Genomic DNA, 26,248 nt, shown 5'->3' with positions numbered 1-26,248 from the left:
CCTGGTATTCTCTTGCACAGCTCATGGGCAAGCCAAGTATATGTGGGTAGTAGATATTTGATTTGTGTGCTCTTTCCTCTGTATCTCCCTCCTTTCAAGATTTTTTTCCTCCATTTCCAGTCTCTTTGACAACCCTGAACTCCATATTTTCACATCGTATCCTAATAAAACAGTACTGTTTTTTCTGCTTGAATTCTAGCTATCACCGCAATGTGTGGACTAGGGATTGTTTTTAGGAGAAAAATGGTGTGAATGTAGCTCTCAGTGAATTTTTTTTCTTTCCAGGGTCAAATTTCCTCCAGGTTCAATCAGTTTCCTCCTAATTTTGCTTATTCTTCAGTGACTTCTAATAGTTGCGCTTTAAAAAGTATTTCATTCAAAGTTTATAATTGTTATGTTGGAGAGAATTAGTCTGATCAAAGATATTACACTATTTCTGGATCTGGCTCCATAAACTATGTTTAAATATTAATTGGGCTTATGGGTTTATGGTTTACTAAATCAAGTAGGCAATATGTATTCAAACCACAAACTACATGAAGATAGGCCTGTGGTTACAAATTCTCAGGTATAACTCTTCCTTGTACCCAGAACTCAGGCTGAGATAGACAAATTCATTTGTCATCTGACTGTGCAAAGGTAAAATTTTCTATTCACTCTTTCACTGACGGTATTTCAAAAGTCCGAGTTCCATATAAGATCTCCAACTCAGCAATTAGCCTTGCATCACATGACATACCTGAACTCCTGTCCCTGTGAGGCCATTTAAGCCCAATCTTTTTGGTTCTTGATACCAGTAGCTCCTGCTATGGCAACTAGAGAGACAGTTTACCATGTTTATTTTCCAGTTTCCTCTTGGTTTATTTCCAGTTCAAACTATTTACTTAATATACCATTTTGAGGTCTAATAGGACCTTCAAACATTATATACTGAAAATAGAGCTCCTGAATTTTTCTATCAGTTCTCTTTCCTCCAAACTTCTACATCCCAGTAAATAGCATTATTATTCATCTCCTTTCCCAAGTTCTTTCAATAGTCCTCCAAAATGCATCTTAAATCGGCCCACTTAACTCTCCACTAACGTCATTCTAACATCAGACCTTAGCATCTTTTATTCGGTTTGTTGCAATGCCTCCAACTAGGCTCCTTACTCTATCCTTTTCTGACATATCCTCCACAAGCAGCCCAACTAAATATTTTGAATAAGGACCATATTATGACACTTCCCTGCTTAAAGCAGTTTAATACTGCTACATTGTTTTTAGTGTAAAAGGCAAACTCGTACATGGGTCATAAGATTCAGCGTGATCAGAATCACACATCTCTTCAATCTCAGCTTGCATCACTCTTCCCATCTCTCAGTTCATACTGGCTGGCACCCCGGTCTTCAAACCCTTCCTTTTACCCACAACTTGGAAGAGTAGTTTTGCATGTTGGAGAGTGGAAGTAGCTTATGCCTAAGTTCTGATCACAGACACAGTGATGGTAACATCCTCTGACGTGGTAACGGAACATGTGACCCCAGCCGACAAGATGAGAAAAACTCTGGCTTGGCCAGCTCTGGTTTTAAAGGTTGGAGAGATGTGGAAATTTGCACTTGTAGTTGCTGCTATTGTTGGAACCAATGAAAATGTTTCACAGGTGATTAACTTTTAGTAGTTGAAGATTTTTAGATTGAAAGATTGCTGGGAGAGACAAGCTCGCCATCTGATTAACGGCATGAATTTCTTCTTTATAATGTTCAACTACAGTATGAATTGGCAAACATTTTCTCTAAAGCTCAACACAGTAAATATTTTAAGCTTTACAGGGTAGCTATTCTCTGTTGCAGCCACTCAACTCTAGTGTTTAGTGCAAAACTGACCATTGAAAATATGTAAGTAAATGAGTGTGGCTATGTACAAATAAACCTTATTCATGAACACAGAAGTTTGGATTTCATATAGCTCTCCTGTGTCATGAAATATTATACTTCCTTTGACACTTTTCCAATTATTCTAAAACAGTAAAAACCATTCTTATCTTGCAGGCCATACCAAACAGGTGCTGGACCAGATCTGGACTCCCTGGGGCCACAGAGCTTCATTTGAACTAAGTAGAAGACTGCTCTGGTTAGGTCTTCTGTATGTCTTTGAGGCTGTGAGGTAGGCTGCAACAGGCTTACCTTTCTCCTGGGACTCTGAAACTCTAACGTATTCCAGGATAGTGGTGTTGCTGGCAATCTGTTGTCCTAGTGCATCCCAGAGCATTTCAAAATGAGGCCCCAGCCTTAAATTCAGACTGTAAAGCTACCACCCCAAGTCAGAGCCCAGAAAGTTTTCTCTGGTTGTCCACTGCAACAACCAGAGAAAGTTGTGAGTTAGCCAGAGGATGAGAGTGCCGCCTTCAGTCCACCGCCTGTTGACATAATTTTAGTTGAGAGTGGGCAAGAAGACCTCTCTGGGCAGTGTTTTCAACAAGACCACAGGGAACGGGAAACCAGGGGCCTCCTATATCCTGTCTCCCAAAACTATCTGGAGCTTAGGAAAATGTTGAAAGCAGCATTTTATAGCAAAAGGAGCATATACTCAGGCAATGTATAGGGTTGGGTTTGAAACTACCAGAATTACCTCTCATTGTGAACCCAGAGAAAATTGTGCCAGCTCTCTGAATTTTCATGTCTTCATGTCTGAGGTGAATGTAGTGATGCCCACCAGGCTCCAAGGGCCTTGGGCATAGTGTGAGCCTGGTTAATGACTCACAGTCAGTCCTGCAATACGTATATTTATCAGGTGCCTTAATCTGCACAAAACACTGCTCTTAAAAACAAATTAGATATAGTATTTGTTTTCGTGGAGTTTACAGTGTAGCAGAGAAGACAAAATTAAGTGAGCATTAAGAATAAAATAAGAAGTGCTTTGACAGAAGAAAAATAGGCAGCTCTGAGGACATGTGCCAGGAAGGCCAGCTGCTCTAAGGAGCCAGGGAAGTCGCCCTAGAGATAATACTTAAGCTGAAGCCTTGAGAAAGAAGAGGTAATTTAACCATAGCCCAGTGAGACAAGGGACACATGCGAGGTTTGGGGGGCCTTTGAACACTTAGCAAATATTCACATTGTTTTCAGGAGCTGCAGACCCAGATTATATTTTTTAAGAGAGGAAGAAAGGGTTGGTTGTAATATTAAAACTAAAGCTAACCAGTCACGGGCTCCTGGGAGATTACCTCTTCTTTCTTCTAAAGCAGAGCAAAATTAAATGTCCAACAATGATAGACTGCATTAAGAAAATGTGGCACATATACACCATGGAATACTACGCAGGGATAAAAACGGATGAGTTCCTGTCCTTTGTAGGGACACGGATGAAGCTGGAAACCATCATTCTGAGCAAACTATCGCAAGGACAGAAAACCAAACACCGCATGTTCTCACTCATAGGTGGGAATTGAACAATGAGAACTCATGGACACAGGAAGGGGAACATCACACACCGGGGCCCCCTTGTAGGGTGGGAGGAGGGGGTAGGGACAGCATTAGGAGAAATACTTAATGTAAATGACCAGTTAATGGATGCAGCACACCAACATGGCACATGTATACATATGAAACAAACCTGCACGTTGTGCACATGTACCATAGAACTTAAAGTGTAATAAAAAAAATTGTAGCAGGAAAACAGCTTTGCTGTTTTCAATAACAGGGAGAGGGTTAACATTTAGCTCGACAAGGATTCATTTCCTTTAGGCTTCTAAAAAGTTTGCAATTCAGGAATATTGATCTCGCTAAAGTAGAATGTTGGCCTTTAGTAAGCAATAAAAGAAAAGCATAAACAATCTCTTCCCTGCCAAATAATTTTGTTTTAGTATCTAAGCACCCCATGCCTCTGTGAAGGCTCCAGGACAGGCCATTCATTAGTGCCTCCAGCAAGAATACTGAAAATACAAAAAGAAAAAACAACATGCCTTACTGATGAGGCATCAGAAATTTTTGATTTCCATTTTATGACTTCTAGTATTAATAATTCTAACTTTTCTAGCCAAATAAATTTGAGATATCAGAATACAATCTTTAGAAATAATTAATGTTAATATGTTCTAAATAATTTACATATTTACTCTTACTTCTGTCACCTCCACCCTCAAAAGAAGCACATATGGGCCTTATTTGATCGTGTAGCCAAGGTCTCTTCCCTTAATCTCAATGCATTTGAGTAGCTTTCTAACATTCTAATCACATTCATACTAAACCTTTAACCACCCCAATTCACACTGTTTCTACATAACCTAGTGCTTCACCAATACTGATTTCTAGAACCTTAAGGAAGGATTCTGAACGATGATGAAATCATTTGAATATTCCCTTCACGGGAGACAGAAACATTTTTATAAAGAATGCCAGTTCCATTAAGGCCAGTCAATAAAATAAATAATAAACTAACGGAACATGCTAATGTAATCTCAAATCACTTGCTCTGATGTTGTGTTACATGTGTATTAGTTCTCATTGCTAAACTTGTGAAAAAACAAAATTTGAGGAGTGATTTTGTAAATGCACAAAAGAAGAATACATTAGAAAGAAACAGATTCGTGGCTATTTCTGTTTTACAAATACCAAATAGTTTACAAGCCCGTATTTTAATCCCACTTTTCTCCCACACAAGAAGAACCCAGGAGTAAAGTGAGCTGAATCGGCATCATTACTCAGTCTAGGTTTCAAATCCATGCTCTGTGATGAATGGGTGGTTTTCAGGTTATTTACAGTGTGACAGAAAGAAACCTGAGCAGGAAAGGAGCAGTAGTTTCCCCTAGTACAAATCCTGCCTCTAACATGCTGAGTAAACTTGGGCTAGCCACTAATATGTTTAGATCTCAGTTTTCTTTCCACTTCATGATGACCATAGCAAATGTAACTGAATTCCCTAAGTGCTGTGAATATTAGTTGGTGCAAAAGTTATTGCTGGTTTTGCCATTAAAAGTAACGGCATTCAAAGTAATGGCAAAACCAGCAATTACTTTTGCACAAAAATAATAACTTTTCCCAGAGCACCCTGACCACGTGTTGCTAAATTTCTGCAGCTAATTTCTGGTGAGCACTTTCTTTTTTGTTTGTTTTGGTTTCTTTCTTTTTGTTGTTGGTTTTGGGGTTTTTTTTTCTTTTTTGAGGCAGGATCTCACTCTGTCTCCCAGGCTGGAGTGCAGTGGTGCAGTCATAACTCACTGCAGCCTTGACCTCCTGAGCTCAAGCAGTCCTCTCACCTCAGCCTCCTAAGTAGCTGGCACTGCAGGCGTGCGCCACCATGCCTGATTAATGTTTTTGTTTGCTTATTTTTTGTAGAGAGAGGATCTCACTATGTTGCCCAGGCTGGTCTCAAACTCCTGAGCTCAAGCAGTCCACCTGCTTCAGCCTCCCAAAGTGTTAGGATTATAGGCGTGAGCCTCTGTGCCCAGCCTGGGAGCACTCTTGCTGTCACGAAAGATTACACTTGCAACTCCACAGGCAGAAGAGTATAGTAAATACAGAGATCTCTTCTTATCTGCGGTTCCATTACCTACAGTTAACAGCAGACTGAAATCCGTGTAGTCAGTACAATAACATATTTTGAGAGACAGAGAGATCATATTCACATAACTTTAATTACAGTATATTGTTATAATTGCTCTAGTTTATTATTAGTTATTGTTAACCTCTTACTGTGACTAATTTATGAATCAAACTTCATCACAGTTATGTATGTGTAGGAAAAAACATAGTACGTATGGGGTTTAGTACTAGCCACAGTTTCAGTCATCCACTGGAGGTCCTGGAACGTATTCTCCAAGGATAAAGGAGGAACTACTGTATATCAATTCATTTGATTTCTACTCATGTATATTGATAAAAGTTCTGGTGGTAGCAACAGTTGAAGTTACTGAATGAAATTAATATTTATAAAGTTATGCTGATCTCAGTGATTATTGATCAGAACTGAGAATACTTAAAGTGAAAATTAGAGATAAAACAAACTTTTGAAAGTCAAAATGTTGCAGATATTCTCCTCACACTATAAAATCAAATACATAACAGATAGATTAAAGCAACAAATGTAAAAAAAATTAGAAAACTAGAAAGAATAGACACAAATATATTTTTTATTACATAAACAGGAAATTTTAAAGATATAAAAAACTAGCAAAGAAAAAATAAAAATTTAACTAAAGGTTAAGAATTCCTGAGCCCTTAATAATAATAGTTGAACATTTAAAACAAATAATTTAAAAATGAGTAAAAGGCACGACAAAGGATCAATATGTAAAAATATTTTATAAATCAATAAACATAACTAAAGCCCCAAAATATATGTGGATTAAAGGGCGTGGGGAAATACAAGTGAATTATAAATATCTCAGAAATATTTATTTTTACCAGTTATATTTTAAAATATAACCTGAATAACATAATTTAAAATATTAATAAGTGCAAAGTTAGAAGCAAGTGAAAATCCCTCCCATACAAGGCCTATCGGCTCTGTACTTCCTCCAGTATTTTCATAGCTGAAAACCTCAACATGATCTCAAATATCTTACTAATTTACCTAAGGATGCCTCTTTATGTGTCTTCCAAAATTGAAATAAATGTCACGCCACCCATAATCCATTTTGTATGAAAGACTTTTTCAGTTACTCTTGTCCTGCCTGCACCATATAAGACTTTACTTACATTTGCAGGACACTTCCCAAGTTAGGAAGCCTTCCTCCCAACCCAGTGCAATAGATACTATAACACCAATTTTATAGGTTAAGAAATAGCTTCTCATAGGTTAATTCATTTGCTTAGTAAGATGAATTTAAGTGAAATTTATTTTGTGTAATGCTACCTCCTATGTTTGTCATAACTTGCTGTTTTTCCATGTTTCCTCTGCTCCTTGATGATATCAGATGTTTTTTCTCCAAGTGGAATACAAGTAAAGCAGAACTGTACTTATCATCTTTAAAAATAAAATATAAAGATAACAAACACTAGGATCTGAAATTCATATAACTTGGGGAAGAAAAATCTAAAATTCTAATTGTAATCAATTTTCAGAATCTCTTAGGTTGAAACACTGCTAAGTTTTATAATTTTTCTTTTACTAATTAAAATTGCTTAATTCAGTACTGAATTAAGAGATGACGCTTGACAAATGGGTGAGTTAATTAACTCTAAAAATAAAAACCAGAAATTTTCAAATGGAAAAACACTCATTTATGACTAGGAGTAAGGTGAATAAGAGACAAACAGCTCCAAAGTAAATTCTTCCCAGAGTGTTACAAAATTTATATTAAAATCAACTCATTATTTATAATAATTAACTCTTTTTAAATTTAACTTTTAATTTTTAGATAATTGTAGACTTACTTGTAGGTCTAAGAAATAATACAGAGAGGTACCATGTACTCTTTATCCAGATTACCCAATGATAATTTCTTTCAAAATAATAGTGCATTGCCACAAGCAGGATATTGACAATGTACACTCAAGATACAGAACAATTTCGTCACCAAATAATCTATTTTGATATCTTGTATAGTCACATCTACTTCCCTCTGGGCCTCCCTCTCACCTCTGGGAACTTCATTTATTGTCTATTTCTATAATTTTATCATTTTAATAATTCTTTATAAGTAGAGTTCTATAAGGTGCAATCTTTCGGATGAGCTTTTTCCCCAGCATCATTCTCTAGAGATTCATCCAAGGTGTTGTGCATGTAAATAGTTTGTTCTTTCTTACTGCAAGTAGTATTCTATCGTATGGACATAGCACAATTAGTTTAACCATTCACTGAGTGAAAGACATCTGGGTTGTTTCCAGTTTGGCATGATTATGAATAAAGCTGCTGTGAACATCCAGGTACAAAGTTTTGTGTGAACACAAGTTTCATTTTTGGCATAAATGGCCAAGAATACAATTGCTGGGTCACATGTTGGCTGCACGTTTTATTTTTTATTTGATTTGATAAACTATTTTCCAGTGTAACCACACTATTTTACATTACCATCAGCAATGTGTAAGTGTTCCGGTTTCTCCACATCCTCAATAGCTTTTGTGATTTTAATGTGCATTTACCTGATGGCTAAAGATGTTGAATATCTTTCATATGTTTATTTGCCATCTATATGTCCTCTTTGGTAAGATTTCTACTCATGCCTTTGCATATTTTCTAATTGAATTTTTTAATAGTTGAGTTTTGAACAATTTTACATATCCTAGATATTAGTACTTTGATTAAAATGTAGTTTTCAAATATTTTCTCCCATTTTTAGTTTATTATTCCTAACAGGGCCGTTTGCAAAGTAAAGGTTTAAATTTTAATGAGGTTTAAATTATTATTTTTTTCCTTTTCTGAATTGTGCTTTTAATGTCAAGTCTAAGAACCTTTTGCCTAGCCTTAGATATCAAAGATTTTCTCCTATTTTTTTTCTAGGAGTTTTATCATTTAAAATTTTACTTTTAAGTCTGTGATTAACTATGAGATAATTTTTGTATAAAGTGTGGGAATTGGGTTGAGGTTCACCTTTTAGTCTATGGATGTTCAATTACTCCAGCATCAGTTGCTGAAAAGGATATCCTTCCACCATTGAATTACTTTTGCACCTTTGCCAAAACTCAGTGGAGCATATTTGTGCGGGGCTCCTTCTCAGTTCTTGAATCTGTTCCATTTGTCTATGTGACTATTCCTTCACTAATACTACACAGTCTTAATTACCGAAGGTACATAGTAAGTCTTGAAATCAAGTAGACTGACTCTTCCCACCTTATTATTCTTTTTCAAAATTATTTTAGTTATTTAAGTTCTTTTTATTTCCTTATAAATTTTAGGGTAAGTCCATTGATATCTATAATTATAAAAGAGTCAATCCACCAAGTAAGACATAGCAAAGTATATTCACACCCCCCCCCCCCAAAAAAAACAGAGCTGCAAAATATGTAAAGAAAAAATAGATTGAGCTGGAAAGAGAAATAGGCAAAACCACATTTTGTAATTTTGATAGGAATCACATTAAACCTGTATAAGAATTGCATTAAACCTCAATTTGAGAATTGACATCTTTAATATGTTAAATCTTTCAATCCATGAACATGGTATGAGTTTCTTATAGAATGTATATGGTTGGTCATTTTTTAATCAATTATTGTCCATTTCTGTCTTAATTGGTGTATGTAGACTATTTACATTAAATGTAATATTGACATCTGAAGTCTTCCATTTTTGTCTTCCATTTATCTTTTCTGATTTTCCTTTCTGTTTTTTCCTTCCTGTTAGTTATTTAAACATTCATTTAGAACCTTGTTTTGATTTATCTACAATGCTTTTTATTCTATTTCTTTGTGTAGCTTTCTTAATGGTTACTCTAGGGAGATAGTTATATGTATGTATCTTAGCACAGTCTACTGGTGTCAACCTTTCACCAGGTCAAGTGAGGTTTGGAAAATTTACCTGTCTTTACCATCACACATCTACAATTGTCTTACATATTTCTTCTATACACATTTAGGTACACATCAGAAAGCACAATAGTTTTTGCTTTACATATCAAATAAATTTAGAAAACTCAAGAGAGGTAGCATGTATTGTATTTATGCATATTTTTCTATTTCCATTACTCTTTCTTCCTTCCTGATTGATATGATTTGTCCCTGTGTCCCCACCCAAATTGCATGTTGAATTGTTATCCCCACATGTTGACGAGGGGCCTGCTGGGCAGTGATTAGATCATGGGGGCAGTTTCTAGTAGTTTAGCACCCTTCCCCTAGTGTTGTCTCATGAGTGGGTTCTCATGAGAACTGGTTGTTGAAAAGTGTGTAGCACTTCCTTCTTCTCTTTCTCTCTCCTGCTGCCATGTGAAGAAAGTACGTGCTTCCCCTTTGCCTTCTGTCATGATTATAAGTTTCCTGAGGCCTCCCAGTCCTGCTTCCTGTTAAGCCTATGGAACTATAAGTCAATTAAACCTCTTTTCTTCACAAATTACTCAGTCTCAGGTAGTTCTTTATAGCAGTGTGAGAACGGACTAATACAGAAAATTGGTACCAGGAGTGTAGTACTCCTATAAAAATACATGAAAATGTGGAAGTGATTTTGGAATTGGGTAACAGGCAGAGTTTGGAACAGTTTGGAGGGCTCAGAAGAAGATATGAAGATGTGGGAAAGTTTGGAACTTCCTACAGACTTGGAGGGCTCAGAAGAAGATAGGAAGATGTGGAAAAGTTTGAAACTTCCTAGAGATTTGTTGAATGGTTTCAACCAAAATGCTGATGTGATACGGACAGTGAAGTCCAGGCTGAGGTAGTCTCAGATGAAGATTAGGAACTTATTGAGAACTGTAACAAAGGTCAGTCTTGCTATGTTTTAGTAGAGACTGGAAGCATTTTGCTCCTGCCCTAGAGATCTGTGGAACTTACAACTTGAGAGAGATGATTTGGGGTATCTGGAAGAAGAAATTTCAAAGCAACAAAGCCTTGATGATGTGACCTGGCTGGTCCTAAAACTCTATGCTTATTTGCATAAAGAAAGATGGTCTGAAACTGGAATTTATATTTAAAAGGTAAGCAGAGTGTAAAAGTTTGGAAAATTTGCAGCTCAACCATGTGGTAGAAAAGAAAAACCCATTTTCTGGGGAGGAATTCAAGCCCAAGCTGGCTGAAAAAATTTGCATAAGTAATAGGGAGCCACTGTTATTCACCAAGTCTATGGGGAAAATGCCTCCAGGGCATTTTAGAGACCTTCATGATGGCCCCTTTCATCACAGGCCTGGAGGTCTAGGAGGGAAAAATGGTTTCCTGGGCCAGGCCCAGGGCCCTGCTGCTCAGTGCAGCCTCAGGACATGGTGCCCTGTGTCCCAGATGCTCCAGCTCCAGCTGTCACTAAAAGGGGTCAAGGTACAGCTCTGGCCATGGCTTCAAAGGGTGCGGGCTTCAAGCCTTGGTGGCTTCCATGTGATGTTGGGCCTGCAGATATGCAGAAAACTAGAATTGAGCCTTGGGAACCTCTGCCTTGATTTCAGAAGATGTATGGAAATGCCTGGATGTCCAGGCAGAAGTCTGCTATGGGGTTGGCATCCTCATGGAGAGGAGTGCAGAGGAAAAATGTGCGGTTGGAGCCCCCAAACAGAGTCCCCACTGGGGCACTGCCTAGTGGAGCTGTGGGAAGAGGGCCACCGTCCTCTGGATCCCAGAATGGTAGATCCACCAACAGTTTGCACTATGAACACCTGGAAAGAAAGGCCACAAGCACACAACACCAGCCCATGAAAACAGCTGCAGGGGCTGTACCCTGCAGAGCCACAGGGGCAGAGCTGCCCAAGGCCTTGGGAGCCCACCCCTTGTATCAGTGTTACCTAGATTTGAGACATGGAGTGAAAGGAGATTATTTTAGAACTTTAATAATTAATGACTGCCCTGCTGGGTTTCAGACTTGGATGGGGCCTGTAGCCCCTTTGTTTTGGCTGATTTCTCCCTTTTGTAATGGAAGCATTTACCCAATGCCTATACCCTCATTGTATCTTGGAAGTAACTAACTTGTTTTTTATTTTACAGCTTATAGGTGGAAGGGACTTGTCTTTTCTCAGATGAGACTTTGGACTTGGACTTTTCAGTTAATGCTGGAATGAGTTAAGACTTTGGCAGACTGTTGGGAAGGCATGATTGTGTTTTGTAATGTGAGAAAGACATGAGATTTGAGATGGTCCAGGGGTGGAATAATACGATTTGGCTCTGTGTCCCCACCCAAATTTCATGTTGAATTGTAATACCCACGTGCCGAAGGAGAGGCCTGCTGGGAGGTGATTGGATCATGGGGGACAATTTCTAATGGTTTAGCGCCATTCTCCTGGTGCTGTGTCATGAGTGAGTTCTCACAAGATCTGATTATTTAAAAGTGTGCAGCACTTCCTCCTTCACGCTGTCTCTCCTGCCACTGCCATGTGAAGAAAGCGCTTGCTTTCTTTTTGCCTTCTGCCATGTTTTCAAGCTTCCTGAGGCCTCCCAGTCATGCTTCCTGTTAAGCCTGCAGAATTGTGAATCAATTAAACCTCTTTTCTTCATAAATTACCCAGTCCTGGGTAGTTCTTTATAGCAGTATGAGAACAGACTAGTACACTGATGTTCCAAGTTTCCTTCTCATATCTTTCCCTTTCGTTGTAAATAACTTCTTTTACTGTTCTTTTAGGAAAGAACTGCTGGTGAGTTTCCCCTTCATCTTGATTTCTTCTTCAATACTGAAGGATATTTTCAGTGTATAGAATTCTAGGTTGATAATTGCTTTCTTTCAGGTCAGGACTTCAAAAATAGTGTGCCCCTTTCTCTGGTTTTTCTAGTTTCTGAGGAGGAATCATTGTCCTTTGAATTTTATTTCCCCTACATGTAAAATATATTTTCTCTTTTGTGACTTACAAGATGTTTTGTCCTTAGTTTTTAGATGTTTGACTATGATGTGTCCTGATGTAGATTTATTTGGATGTGAACTGTTCAAGGATTCTTCCAGCTACTTAAATCTGTAGATATGTGAATCTTGTCTAAACCGGAAAGTTATTAGCTGGGCACAGTGGTGTATGCCTGTAGTCCTAGCTGTGCCAGAGGCTGAGGCAGGAGGATTACTTCAACCCAGGAGTTTGAGACTGCAATGAACTGTAATTGTGCCACTGTACTCCAGTCTGGGTGACAGAGTGAGACCCTGTCTCTAAAAAAAAAAAAATTAATAATTGGAGAAGTTTTCAGTCATTATTTCTTTAATGCTTTTTCAGCTTTATCTTCTTTCTCCTGTCTTTCTGGGACTGCAGTCACACAAATGTTAGATTTTAGCCAGGCACAGTGGCTCATACCTGTAATCCCAACACTTAGGGTGGCCAAGGCAAGAGGATCACTTGAACTCAGGAAGTTGAGACTGAGACCAGCCTGGACAACATAGCAATACCTCATCTCTACTAAAAGTAAAAAAAAAAAAAAAAAAAAAAAAAAAAGCCAAGCTTGGTGTCACATGCCTGTAAGTCCCAGCTACTCAAGAGGCTGAGGTGGTAGGGTTTCTTGAGCCCAAGAGGTCAAGGTTGCAGTGAGCTATGATCACACCACTGCACTCCAGCCTGGGCAACAGAGCAAGATCCTCTCTCAACAACAGCAACAACAAAAAATTAGACTTTTAGTTATTGTCCTAAAGGACCCTGAGGCTTTTCTTTCAGTCTATTTTCTCTTTCTTCAGATGGGGTAATTTTTATTGCTCTTCCTTCAAATTTACTGATTCTTTCCTTCCTCATACTCATTCTTCTGTTAATGAGCCAATCAGCTTGGTTTTTAAATTTTGGGTAATCATATTTCTGCAGTTCCAAAATTTCCATTTTTTTGTATTATTTATTTAGTTAATAAAACTATCTTTTTTATTTGTTTCAAGCATTTGTTTATAGTTTAATGAAACATTTTTGTGATAGCTACTTTAAAATCTTTGTCAGATAATTCCAACATTTCAGTGTTAGCACCTGTTGATTACATTTTTTCATTCAAGTTGTTATTTCCCTGGTTCTTGATATGGCAAGTAGTTTGGTTTTGAAACCTGGACACTTTGGGTATTTTATGAGACCCTGAATCTTATTCAAACCTTACTGGCTTCCTCTGACCCCACTTCAGTAGAAGCAGGTGGGGAGAGCTGCCTCATTAGCACCAGATGGGGGTAGAAGTCCACATTTCCCATTCAGACTATGTTATAACCCCTACAGGGGAGAGGATCCTCAGTATTGCTGGACAGAAAGGGGAGGGGAGGCTTAGCTTCCCACTAGACCTCTGCAGCTATCACTCTGACTGGGAGTAGCAGAAGTGCCTCACTACTGTCCCCACACTGTCCCCACATAGCCTCCATTGACCCCCCAGGGCCTCAGTACTCCTCAGGAGGGCAGCAAAGGTCCAGAATCTCCACTAGGCCTCCTGTAACACAACCTTTATTCCTGTTGGGTGTGTAGGAAGTACAGGCTTCCCATACGGCCTCAAATGACACTGAGAAGTGGGGGTCTCATTGCTGGCTGGCAGGGGTAGAAGTCCAAGCTCTTTACTCTGCCTCTTGTGACACCACCCCATGGAGGGATTGAGGGTCCTGATAACAGTGGAGGTCTAGGCTCCCCATTCACCTGGGTTGGCCATCATTTTTTTCTGTGGTGTTTGGCAGCAGCAGTAGAGCACTTGTTATCAAAAAGTTTTCTATATGGCTATACCGCTCCCTGCCTGGGCCTTTGTCTAGAGAGAGAAGGCTTTTGTTGGGGCTCTTTTTGTCTATGTCCATTGATGTTTACAGGGTGCTGATTTCTTTAGCTCCAAGTCTAGAAGACAGGAGGCAAAAAAGAAAATCTAGGGAACCCATCATGATGCTGTTTCTTGGGTTCCTACATCCCTAGACAGTGCTTTCTTCTCCCCACTTTTCAGAGTCTTCTTATTTTTTTTTCTACATATAATGTTCAAGGTTGTTAGTTGTACTTAGTGGGAGGAATAGGGAAAACTACATCTCCTCCATCTTCCCAGAAGTGGAAGTTCCAACAATTAACTATTTAAGAAATTTATCTGCCATTTATTTTTCTGAAATATTTAAGAACCTTTTAGATTTGCCAATTCCTCTAATTGAAGCAAATGTTTCAGGGAGGCAATCGGTAAAGAAAATGAAGCATCCATCTAGCATCATCCCACTGGGAGGAAAGAAGGAGACCAAAAGAAGGTAAACAATAGCAAAAAAATCTCTGAAGGAGTTAATCAAGATGGAGTTGATGGATAAGGGGGAATAAAACCACTCCAATTATCTGGAAGTTACACTAAATGAAAAGCAAGTCTCCAAGATAGAAGCTCAGCATGACAAATAAATGCTGACAATATCAGGTAAACATGGAATGTTTCAGGTACACAGTGCAAATTGTTATTAATCAGAATTAGTATTTGGCAGATTGTATTTTAAGTGAGGATATATATGGAAGCCATTAAGCCTTAATTGTTGGAAGGAATGGAGAAAAGGAAGGAAGGAGAGAGGGGTAAGGGAAGGAACGTTTTTGCTGTCTTCTATCTGCAGTACTGAACCTAATCATAGTTCAGGTTGTGCCTCATGCAATTTGGATGCCAAAAGTGATGCACCAATGAATATAACGGTGTTTTTAGCCCTGTTGCATGCCTTCCTGGGTCTTAGGTCTTTAAACATGGCTCTTCCTGACATCCTTATCACTTTACTTGACTACTCACCACAGGTAGTGCTTCAGTTCAACAATGAGGGATTCTTTCTCCCACAACTTCCCTACTCCAGGAACTTGGAAAGTGGATCATCTCTGACAGCTAAATTCCCAAACAAGCATTTAGAAGATTGGAACATAATTATGCCAATTTATTATCAAAAGCCAGAATACCTCTCAGGCCAGCAATACCTGATTAAAATTAGAAAGATGCTGGACTACCTTAGAAACAGTGTGCCAAGAAGAAGCAGAATGATCAGTAATGCAAACAGAGAAAAGAGCAAGTGAGGAGCAGATTTTGGCCGTGTCTTCTGCCCTGTGCACAGGAGAAGATATTCTATCACCAGAGAGCAGAAACCTGTTCATGCGGCAGGATGTCCCGTTAAGGGAATGAGCTCATGGGGCTGCCACATCAGCCTCCTCTTGCTAAGAGCCCCTGCTCCCTGAGAAGCTCCTGATGGTAACTTGGCTCTCATGAAGACTTGCCTGCTAATAGAGAATAAGCTGCACAGCAGAGCGAATTATCTGCTCTGCTTTGAGTTCTTATTGTAAACTAATAAATTGGTATTTTGGTTTTTAATCATCAGTCCCTGATGAATTTTGTGTGAGTGAGTCCTCTCGCTCTAATACTTCTAAGAACACGAACAATCACATTCTGAGCCTGAAAAGCCAAGGACCAGGGTAAGGCTAATGGGCCTCCTGCACTCCTGGGGAGACATGCCTTGTGGACAGCCAGTCTTCCTTGGGGATAACTCTCATTGCTTGTTCTCTTCAAACTGCAACAAGTAACCTCCACCTCCCTTCAGGTCAGACCCCTGGATACCTTACACTTACCCCCTAGGCACCATCCAGCTGAGACACCACATGCAGGTTGCCAGGCTACACCTTCACCAGGTGCTGCCGCTGGGTCTGAGTCCCAAACTTGCCTTATCCAAGTCAGCTACTTTCAGTTCCAGGTGCTGGCCCCTGACCACCGGCCTCCACCCACCATGGTCACCTGGACCGTGCTTGCCATGTCTCAGGACACAGCACTGGCCAGGAAGCAGCAAACACAATTATAATAGGTTGAATATTTTACGTACATTTATAACCTCCCCAAACATTATAAATCATTGTTATTGCAGACTTTGGGTCTGAGGCCCACTGAGAAAAACTTTTCAAGCAATTCAATGCTTTCAGCATTCAATACTGTCTAGTATTTAAGTGCATAATGGAATTGCATATGTGAGGAATGTTTACTTTATCAATATAATTGCAAACATGACCTACGAATCATGTAAAACAAGTCATAAATCGTAACCTGCCAGTAATTCTTGTCAAAGCAACAAAACACAACACAAGATAAAAATCAGCTAATGCTGTTTCATGCTTGAATTCAGCTTCTAAACAGAGAACTGTTTGAACTCACAGAGATGCAGGTAGGTTAATAAATAGATACGTTTTTGTGTCCAGTAACTGAACCATATCAAATAATGACTGTATGACCCAGGGGTCTTCCAGGGAGTGGGGGTGCTGCCTCTAGAGTTCACCATTACCCCACTTTCTTCCTCCCACTTGTAAGTTAAGGGCCATCCCTCAGGCCCTCAGCTGCTGGCCCTAGCACCTCAGCCCTCTCCCAACTCCATCCAGATCCAGGGCTCAAGTACTGAGCAATGTCAAAGGGTGAAAAAGAGTTCCAGATTTAGCAGCTATCACTGCATAATACCAGGCTGCCAGTGGGCCTGGGTTCCTTCCTTCTTCCACTGAAGTCCTCCACCTTGCCTGTTTCCAAACAGTTTCTAAGATAATGGATTAAATGAAAAATACAAAATGTTATTACTTTTTCACGTTTACAGACATAATAACATGCTAAACCTGAGAGATATTTCCACTTCAATGGACAAAAACATTTCCCCAATCTTTGGCCAGCCATGCTAGAAAAATTGCACAACTCTCCATGTTTTCGTTATCTTTCCTACACATTCCAGGGTAATTTACTTAAACCAGGATGTCTCAATCTGTGTATCAGGTTCTATGAAGTGTTAGAAAAAAAAACATCTCAGATTCTAAGAAGTTTAGAAGTGCTCCATGAGGTATCTAATGCTTATAGACTCACAGGAAACATTAATACATTTAGAATCTTAAAAATTCTAAGCAATCTTGTGGTAAAGAACCAATTAGATATATAATTAATTCTAATTATTGATTGATATGTTTGCATATGTATTTATGTGCATATGAAATATCTATTTCCAAAAACTTTATTGAGGTATGATACCCACAATAAAATATACTCATTTTTATGCCACAGTTTAATTTGTTTTAATAAATGTACACACCCAGGAAACCACCACGACAAAAAATATAGAACATTTCCATCACATCCAAAAATTCTCTCATCATTCTCTCCATAAATCCATAACCCCAGTCTGATGACGAGAAGAACATTCCACAAACCCAAATCAAGCGACATCGCAAAAAAGACCTGACCAGTATTCTTCAAAACTGTCAAGTCATGAAAAACTAGGAAAGAATGAGAAAGTGACCCAGACCACAAGAAGGGAAGGGAACGCTGCAACTAAACATGAGATCCTGGATTAGACCCTGGAGCAATAAAAAAGTATTAATGGAAAAACCGGTGAAATAGGAATAAAAGCTGGAGTTAACTTTAATAGCATTGTCCCTAAGTTGTTCCTCAGTTTTGATAAATATGTCACAGTAATGCACGATGATACCACGCGGGGGCAGTGAAAGTGGGTGCAGAGAGTGGAAACTCCCTGCCCATTTGCTGTCTCACAGTTTCCACAGGTCAGGAGTCCCGGCAGGCTCAGCTAGAACCCCTGCTAAGGTTCTCTGGGCTGCAATCAAGGTGTCAGTCTGGCTGCTTTCCTTCCAGGAACATGGAGTCTTCTTCCAAGTTCATGTGAATGTTGGAAGAATTAGTTCCATGTGGGCTAATAACTAGGAGCCCAGGTTTTCTGCTGGTGGAGGCAGCTCTCTGGGAATAGAGGCCCCCACGTTCCTCTCCACATGTGCCTCCTCCTAGGCCCCACACAAAGTGCCTGCCTGCCTCCTCCAGGCCAGTGAGAGACTCCCTCAAGACTGTTAAGACAGAGTCTTACATAACGTGACATAATCATGGGCATGAGAGCTCACAGCTTTGCTATCTAATATAATCAAGGGAGTGATGCCCCATTAGCAATTGATTAGAAGCGAGTCACAGGCCAGGTGCAGTGGCTCATGCCTGTAATCTCAGCACTTTGGGAGGTCAAAGTGGGTGGATCACTTGAGCCCAGGAGTCTGAGACCAATCTGGGCAACATAGTGAGACCACTGTCTCTACAAAATAATAATAATAATGATAATTAGCCAGGCATGGTGGCACACACCTGTGGTCCCAGCTACCTGGGAGGCTGAGATGGGAGAATCGCTTGAGCCCAGGAGTTCCAGGCTGCAGTGAGCTATGACTGCACCACTACACTCCAGCCTTGGAGACAGAGTGAGACCCTGTCTCAAAAAAAGAAAAAAAAAGGGTAGGAAATGGAGTGAGGGGGTCACAATCCTGCTTAAACTCAAAGGAGTCAGGGTAGGACAGGTGTATTACTCAGGTGTTATACCAGGTGGCAAAGGTGAGAAGACTATCTTAATTCTTTTTATGTGTGGTGTGTATGGATTTCACCATCCATTTCAGGATGGACTATTAGAGGCACAGAGGCACGAAATGAATCCATTTCAAGTACATAGATGGTCAGTGACATAGCAAGGGCTAGTCCCCAGGTCTTACAAAAGGAAAAGTTTCTGAAACTATAAGCTTTGTTACTTAGCTTTTAAGTAACAAATGCTTTTTTGTCATCCATTTAAATTCTTGACTTTTTTGTTTTGAATTTTTTAAATTGTTTTGTTGCATGTATTTTCAGTTTGATGAGCTTTACTGGATGCCCAGTAAAGTTGCCTTCTAAACGTTACCTTATGGTGGGCATGAATGAGAAAGCTTGCACAATAAGCATGTTATTTTTAAAAGAACTGTATTAGTCCATTTCACACTGCTCTAAAGAACTACCTGAGACTGGGTAATTTATGAAGAAAAGAGGTTTAATTGGCTCACAGTTCCTCAAGCTTAAGAGGAAGCATGACTAAGAGGCCTCGGAAACTTACAATCATGGTGGAAGGAGAAGGGAAAGCAAGCACCTTCTTCACATGGTGGCTGGAGAGACAGTGAGTGAAGGGAAAAGTACTACACACTTTCAAACAACCAGATCTCGTGATAACTCACTCACTGTCACAAGAACAGCAAGGGAGAAGTCCACCCCCATGATCCAATCACTTCCCAACAGATTCTCCTCCTGACACGTGGAGATTACAACTGGTGATGAGATTTGGGTGGAAACACAGAACCAAACCATATCAGGAACAAACACAATAAAACAAAGTTTGCAATAAAGCTTTATCATGATTTGGAAAGGCATAGATTCAATTTAGTGGGAACTCATATTACTTCCTATGATGAACATGTTCTGATTACAACTCACACAAATTCTGTCCCTGAACCTTTTCTTCTTCAAGGATCATGCTTGGATTATGTCATAATAAACAAAATGTTCTTCAATTATAAGAGAAAAATGTCATCTGGCCTATTACAAGTGGTACTAGCTCATATTTGGGTCAATTAAAAGACTTTTGCTTAGGGTATATATATCACAGGACAAAATCATAGTTGTGTTGTTTCCAGGGTGGAAAAGTAGGTTTTTTGTTGTTGTTTCACTTTGTTTTGTTTTGTTTTAAAATGAATGTCATGGATATTTGTGTCAAAAACCCTTGAAGATATTCCATTCTAAAACAAAAATAAGATTCTGACTTAATCTTAAGAACACAAGTTTTCATGCAATGCAAAACCCATGTATACTGTAACATAGCATAACAGACATTTCTAAATGACAATTAAAATGACCCATTTACATAAAAAATAACATCTTAGCTCCTCTTCTATGCTTACTAGTCCAAAATAAGAATCACAGGAGAATGCTGAGAATTAACAAAACAGCAAATTTAGTTTAAAAAGTAGTCTTTCATGCTTTGCAAAAAGTATAGAATTGAAAAACCAAGCACATTATATTGGACGCATTGAAAGGAATGAATAGGAAGTGTTGGGTAAATGGTGGCAATTGTTCCAACTCATCTGTGAATGCAGGAACAGAACTGAATGCAGGAAGCAGCTAAACAGGATCCATTCAGACTCATCCAGCCCTCCTGTCTCCAGAAAGGCCACGGGGAAACCGTGGCATGACAGCTGGTGGGGCACGAGCACTGAGAGAAGCCACAGAGGGGCCACATCAAACGTTCCAACAACCCATCAGGAATGCTGGGCCATCTTCAGAATCAGGTGAACACTGCACACAGAGCCATGCATAGAGAAGAAGCTGCAAGATAGACCACTGCCTAAAATCATCCATGAACTGCGACTGAAACCAAATAGCCTCAGAATATTGGAGCTATAAGGAACCTTGGAGATTCTCAAATAAATGAATTCATTTACATTTTTTAGTGAAACATTTAAACATGTTTGAAAATAGCATATTAGGAGGTACAATTCAAATTGTATTTTTGTGTGTTTTATTTTAGAATAACCTTTTATTTTTTTTTGAGATGGAGTCTCGCTGTGTCACCCAGGCTGGAGTGCAGTGGTGCCATCTCCACTCATTGCAAGCTCCACCTCCCGGGTTCAAGCCATTCTCCTGCCTCAGCCTCCCAAGTAGCTGGGACTACAGGCACCCACCACCACGCCAGGCTAATTTTTTGTATTTTTAGTAGACACAGGGATTCACCGTGTTAGCCAGGATGGTCTCGATCTCCTGACCTCATGATCCACCTGCCTCAGCCTCCCAAAGTGCTGGAATCACAGGTGTGAGCCACCACGCCCGGCCTAGAATAACTTTTTATTAAACTATGTTTCTAAATTTCAATGCTAAGTTTATATTTCTAAGATACTTATTGTGTCAATGCATTTCAGATTTTGCAATATTTCAGTGTTTGCTCAAAGCCTTTACTTTAAGAGATGATCTGATACTGCTTGTGTATCTGAAATCAGACAGATGACTAGCAATATAAAAGAATGTTACTTTAAAAGCATAAATCTTGGGATCCAATTATTTGTGAATGCTCCTCAGCTCCCTCAGGAAAAGAAGCTGCTGACATTCTGGAGAAGAAACAGGTAGAGCTCAGGCTGTCCTGCTCTCCTTTGCGGGTACATTCTGTTAACAAATGCAAGGTGAGCAGACGGCAAATTGGTCTTCATCTCCCCAAAACTTACCAAAAAAAAAACAGCGGAACTCATGGCAAACGATATACACACATGAGCACATGCACGAACCCCAGGCTTCCTGTAAGCTGCCCAAATCCAAAGGGATCTTTAAAATACTCCCCTTTAAAAAGCTGTCATCCTGGACGTAACATTGATCTACATATTCACTCTCCTCTCCAACACATCTCAAAGAAAGCAAAATGCCAGTACTCTTAGCAGACCCATGATCATTATTGGTCTTCCCAGAAGGAAGCAGAATGACTACCCATCCTGAGGTACAAATTACCTTTGTGGCACAATAATCAGTATTCTGGCCACGTGTAGCTGATTTCTCAGGTTCTAAGCGCCCCTTATGCTAACAAACCAATAGTCAGAGCCAGGTCTGGTCAGCATTAAGACGTCTACATCCCAGTGGGCAACCACACACTTTTAAGATGTGCTCTGGCCTGACAGACTTCCCTTGTTATAAATATTAGAATATAATGAATCAGTTACTCAAGGGCACTAAGGGAAAATCTAACTGATTATATCTTTTTCTTTCAATCTTAATTCTTACCTGTGTTCTCCAAGGGAAATCTAAACTAACTGCCAGGTTCCTGAGACAGGGTCCAGACATATCTGTGAACTTGAGGCATTCTGGGTGCTGCATGAGCTCTGGGAAAATTGGTCCTGGGGATCAAGGGCTCCCTGGTGTCCCATATACATGCCGTGCCATGTATGTTGTGTGCATTAGCTAATTTAACCCCTCCAGTAACCATCAGAGCAGAGATTCTAAGAGTATGTCCATGGATCCCTGGGTGTTCCCCATGGCACATTACTTTTTTATTATTTTATTTTAATATTGTATTGTAACTTCTATATTTTAATATTTTATATATATCTAAATGATACTATTTTTAATCATTTTACTTTTATAATTTTTATAACTTTTTTTATACTACTATGACATTATTTGCCTTTCTCACTCCACTGACATTCTTTTTAAGTTCTATGGATTCTTTTTTCAAAATTTATTTATTTACTTATTTATTTTTTATTATACTTTAAGTTCTGGGATACATGTGCAGAACATACAGGTTCGTTACATAGGTATACATATTCCATGGTGGTTTGCCGCACCCATTAACCCGTCATCTACGTTAGGTATTTCTCCTAATGCTATCCCTCCCCTTACTGCCCACCCACAGATGGGTCCCAGTGTGTGATGTTCCCCTCCCAGTGTCCATGTGTTCTCATTGTTCAAATCTCACTTATGAGTGAGAACATGCGGTGTTTGGTTTTCTGTTCCTGTGTTAGTTTGCTGAGAATGATGGTTTCCAGCTTCATCCATGTCCCTGCAAAGGACATGAACTCATTCTTTTCTATGGCTGCATAGTATTCCATGGTGTATATGTGCCAGTCTATCATTGATGGACATTTGTGTTAGTTCCAAGTCTTTTCTATTGTGAATAGTGGTGCAATAAACATACGTGTGCATGTGTCTTTATAGTAGAATGATTTATAATCCTTTGGGTATATACCCAGTAATGGGATTGCTGGGTCAAATAGTATTTCTGGTTCTAAATCCTTGAGGAATCACCACACTGTCTTCCACAATGGTTGAACTAATTTACATTCCCACCAACAGTGTAAAAGTGTTCCTATTTCTTCACATGCTCTCCAGCATCTGTTGTTTCCTGACATTTTAATGATTGCCATTCTAACTGGCATGAGATGGTATCTCATTGTCGTTTTGATTTGCATTTCTCTAATGACCAGGGATGATGAGCTTTTTTTTATATGTTCATTGGCTGCATAAATGTCTTCTTTTGAGAAGTGTCTGTTCATATCCTTCACCCACTTTTTGATGGGTTTTTTTTTCTTGTAAATTTGTTTAATTTGTAGATTCTGGATATTAGCCCTTTGTTAGATGGATAGATTGCAAAAATTTTCTCCCATTCTGTAGGTTGCCTGTTCACTCTGATGATAGTTTCTTTTGCTATGCAGAAGCTCTTCAGTTTAATTAGATCACATTTGTCAGTTTTGGCTTTTGTTGCAATTGCTTTTGGTGTTTTAGTCATAAAGTCTTTGCCTATGCCTATGTCCTGAATGGTATTGCCTAGGTTTTCTTCTAGGGTTCTTATGGTTTTAGGTCTTAGGTTTAAGCCTTTAATCTATCTTGAGTTAATTTTTGTATAAGGTGTAAGGAGGGGATCCAGTTTCAGTGTTCTGCATATGGCTAGCCAGTTTTCCCAGCACCATTTATTAAATAGGGAATCCTTTCCCCATTGCTTGTTTTTGTCAGGTTTGTCAAAGATCAGATAGTTGTAGATATGCGGCATTATTTCTGAGTGCTCTGTTCTGTTCCTTTGGTCTGTATATCTCTGTTTTGGTACCAGTACCATGCTGTTTTGGTTACTGTAGCCTTGTAGTATAGTTTGAAGTCAGGTGGCATGATGCCTCCAGCTTTGTTCTTTTTGCTTAGGATTGTCTTGGCCATATGGGCTCTTTTTTGGTTCCATATGAAATTTAAAGTAGTTTTTTCTAATTCTGTGAAGAAAATCAATGGTAGCTAGATGGGAATAGCATTGAATCTATATATTACTTTGGGCAGTATGGCCATTTTCACGATATTAATTCCTCCTGTCCATGAGCATGGAATGATTTTCCATTTGTTTGTGTCCTCTCTTATTTCCTTGAGCAGTGGTTCATAGTTCTCCTTGAAGAGATCCTTCACATACCTTGGAAGTTATATTCCTAGGTATTTTATTTTTTTTGTATCAATTGTGAATGAGAGTTCACTCATGATTTGGTTCTCTGTTTGTCTATGTTTGGTGTACAGGAATGCTTGTGATTTTTGCACATTGATTTTGTATCCTGAGACTTTGCTGTCATTTATCAACTTAAGGGAGTTTTTGGGCTAAGACAATGGGGTTTTCCTTTTTTTTTTTTTTTTTTTTTTGAGACAGAGTCTCACTGTGTCACCCAGGCTGGAGTGCAGTGGTGCAATCTCCACTCACTGCAAGCTCCGCCTCCTGGGTTCACGCCATTCTCCTGCCTCAGCCTCTCGAGCAGCTGGGACCACAGGCGTCTGCCACCTCGCCCAGCTAATTTTGTGTGTGTGTGTGTATTTTTAGTAGAGACAGGGTTTCACCGCGATGGGGTTTTCTAAATATACAATCATGTCATCTGCAAACAGAGACAATTTGACTTCCTCTCTTCCTATTCGAATACCCTTTATTTCTTTCTCTTGCCTGATTGCCCTGCTAGAACTTCCAATACTATGTTGAATAGGAGTGGTGAGAGAGGGCATCCTTATCTTGTGCCGGTTTTCAAAGGGAATGCTTCCAGCTTATGCCCATTCAGTATGATGTTGGTTTGTCATAAATAGCTCTTATTATTTTGAAGTACGTTCCATCAAGCCCTAGTTTATTAAGTATTTTTAGCATGAAGGGGTGATGAAGTTTATCGAAGGCCTTTTCCGCATCCATTGAGATAATCATGTGTTTTTTGTCATTGGTTCTGTTTATGTGATGGATTACATTTATTGATTTGCATATGTTGAACCAGCCTTGCCTCCCAGGGATGAAGCCAACTTGATCGTGGTGGATAATCTTTTTCATGTGCTGCTGGATTTGGTTTGCCAGTATTTTACTGAGGGTTTTTGCATCAATGTTCATCAGGGATAGTGGCCTGAAATTTTCTTTTTTGTGTGTGTTTCTGCCAGGTTTTGGTATCAGGATGATGCTGGCCTCATAAAATGCGTTAGGGAGGAGTCCTTCTTTTTCTATTGTTTGGAATAGTTTCAGAAGGAATGGTACCAGCTACTCTTTGTACCTCTGGTAGAATTCAGCTGTGAATTCGTCTGGACCTGGACTTTTTTTGGTTGGTAGGTTATTAATTACTGCCTCAATGTCAGAACTTGTTATTGGTATATTCAAGGATTCGACTTCTTCCTTATTTAGTCTTGGGAGGGTGTATGTGTCAAGGAATTTATCCCTTTCTTCTAGATTTTCTAGTTTATTTGCGTAGAGGTGTTTATAGTATTCTCTTATGGTAGTTTGTATTCTGTGGGATCAGTGTGATATCCCCTTTATCATTTTTTATTGTGTCTATTTGATTCTTCTCTCTTTTCTTCTTTATTATTCTGGCTAGCGGTCTATCTGTTTTGTTAATTTTTTCAAAAAATCCGCTCCTAGATTCATAGATTTTTTCAAGGGTTTTTCGTGTCTCTATCTCCTTCAGTTCTGCTCTGATCTTAGTTATTTCTTGGCTTCTGCTAGCTTTTGAATGTGTTTGCTCCTGCTTCTCTAGTTCTTTTAATTGTGATGTTAGGGTGTCAATTTTAGATCTTTCCTGCTTTCTCCTGTGGGCATTTAGTGCTATAAATTTCCCTGTCAGCACTGCTTAACTGTGTCCCAGAGATTCTGGTATGTTGTCTCTTTGTTCTCATTGGTTTCAAAGAACTTATTTATTTCTGCCTTAATTTCGTTATTTACCCAGTAGTCACTCAGGAGCAAGTTGTTCAGTTTCCATGTAGTTGAGCGGTTTTGAGTGAATTTCTTAATCCTGAGTTCTAGTTTGATTGCACTGTGGTCTGAGAGACAGTTTGTTATGATTTCCATTCTTTTACATTTGCTGAGGAGTGTTTCACTTCCAGTTATGTGGTCAGTTTTAAAATAAGTGCTACATGGTGCTGAGAAGAATATATATTCTGTTGATTTGGGGTGGAGAGTTCTGTAGATGTCTATTAGATCCACTTGGTCCAGAGCTGAGTTCAAGTCCTGAATATCCTTGTTAATTTTCTGTCTCGTT

General features: G+C 39.2%; 1 long non-coding RNA gene across 1 annotated transcript; it reads left to right on the top strand.

Moving 5' to 3' along the window:
- Window positions 1-1,756: 1,756 nt before the first annotated feature.
- On the top strand, window positions 1,757-15,323 carry LOC116468121 (uncharacterized). Its single transcript, XR_004248004.1, has 4 exons — window positions 1,757-1,812; window positions 2,031-2,117; window positions 14,604-14,837; window positions 15,197-15,323. It is a non-coding gene; the product is annotated as an uncharacterized LOC116468121 (long non-coding RNA).
- The last annotated feature ends 10,925 nt before the right edge of the window (window positions 15,324-26,248 follow it).

The sequence above is a fragment of the Hylobates moloch genome, unplaced genomic scaffold (assembly GCF_009828535.3).
Source record: "Hylobates moloch isolate HMO894 unplaced genomic scaffold, HMol_V3 SCAFFOLD_5, whole genome shotgun sequence".
Classification (NCBI taxonomy): Eukaryota; Metazoa; Chordata; class Mammalia; order Primates; family Hylobatidae; genus Hylobates; species Hylobates moloch.
Note: the sequence above shows the minus strand (reverse complement) of the source record. Positions and strands in the feature narration are given on the sequence as shown.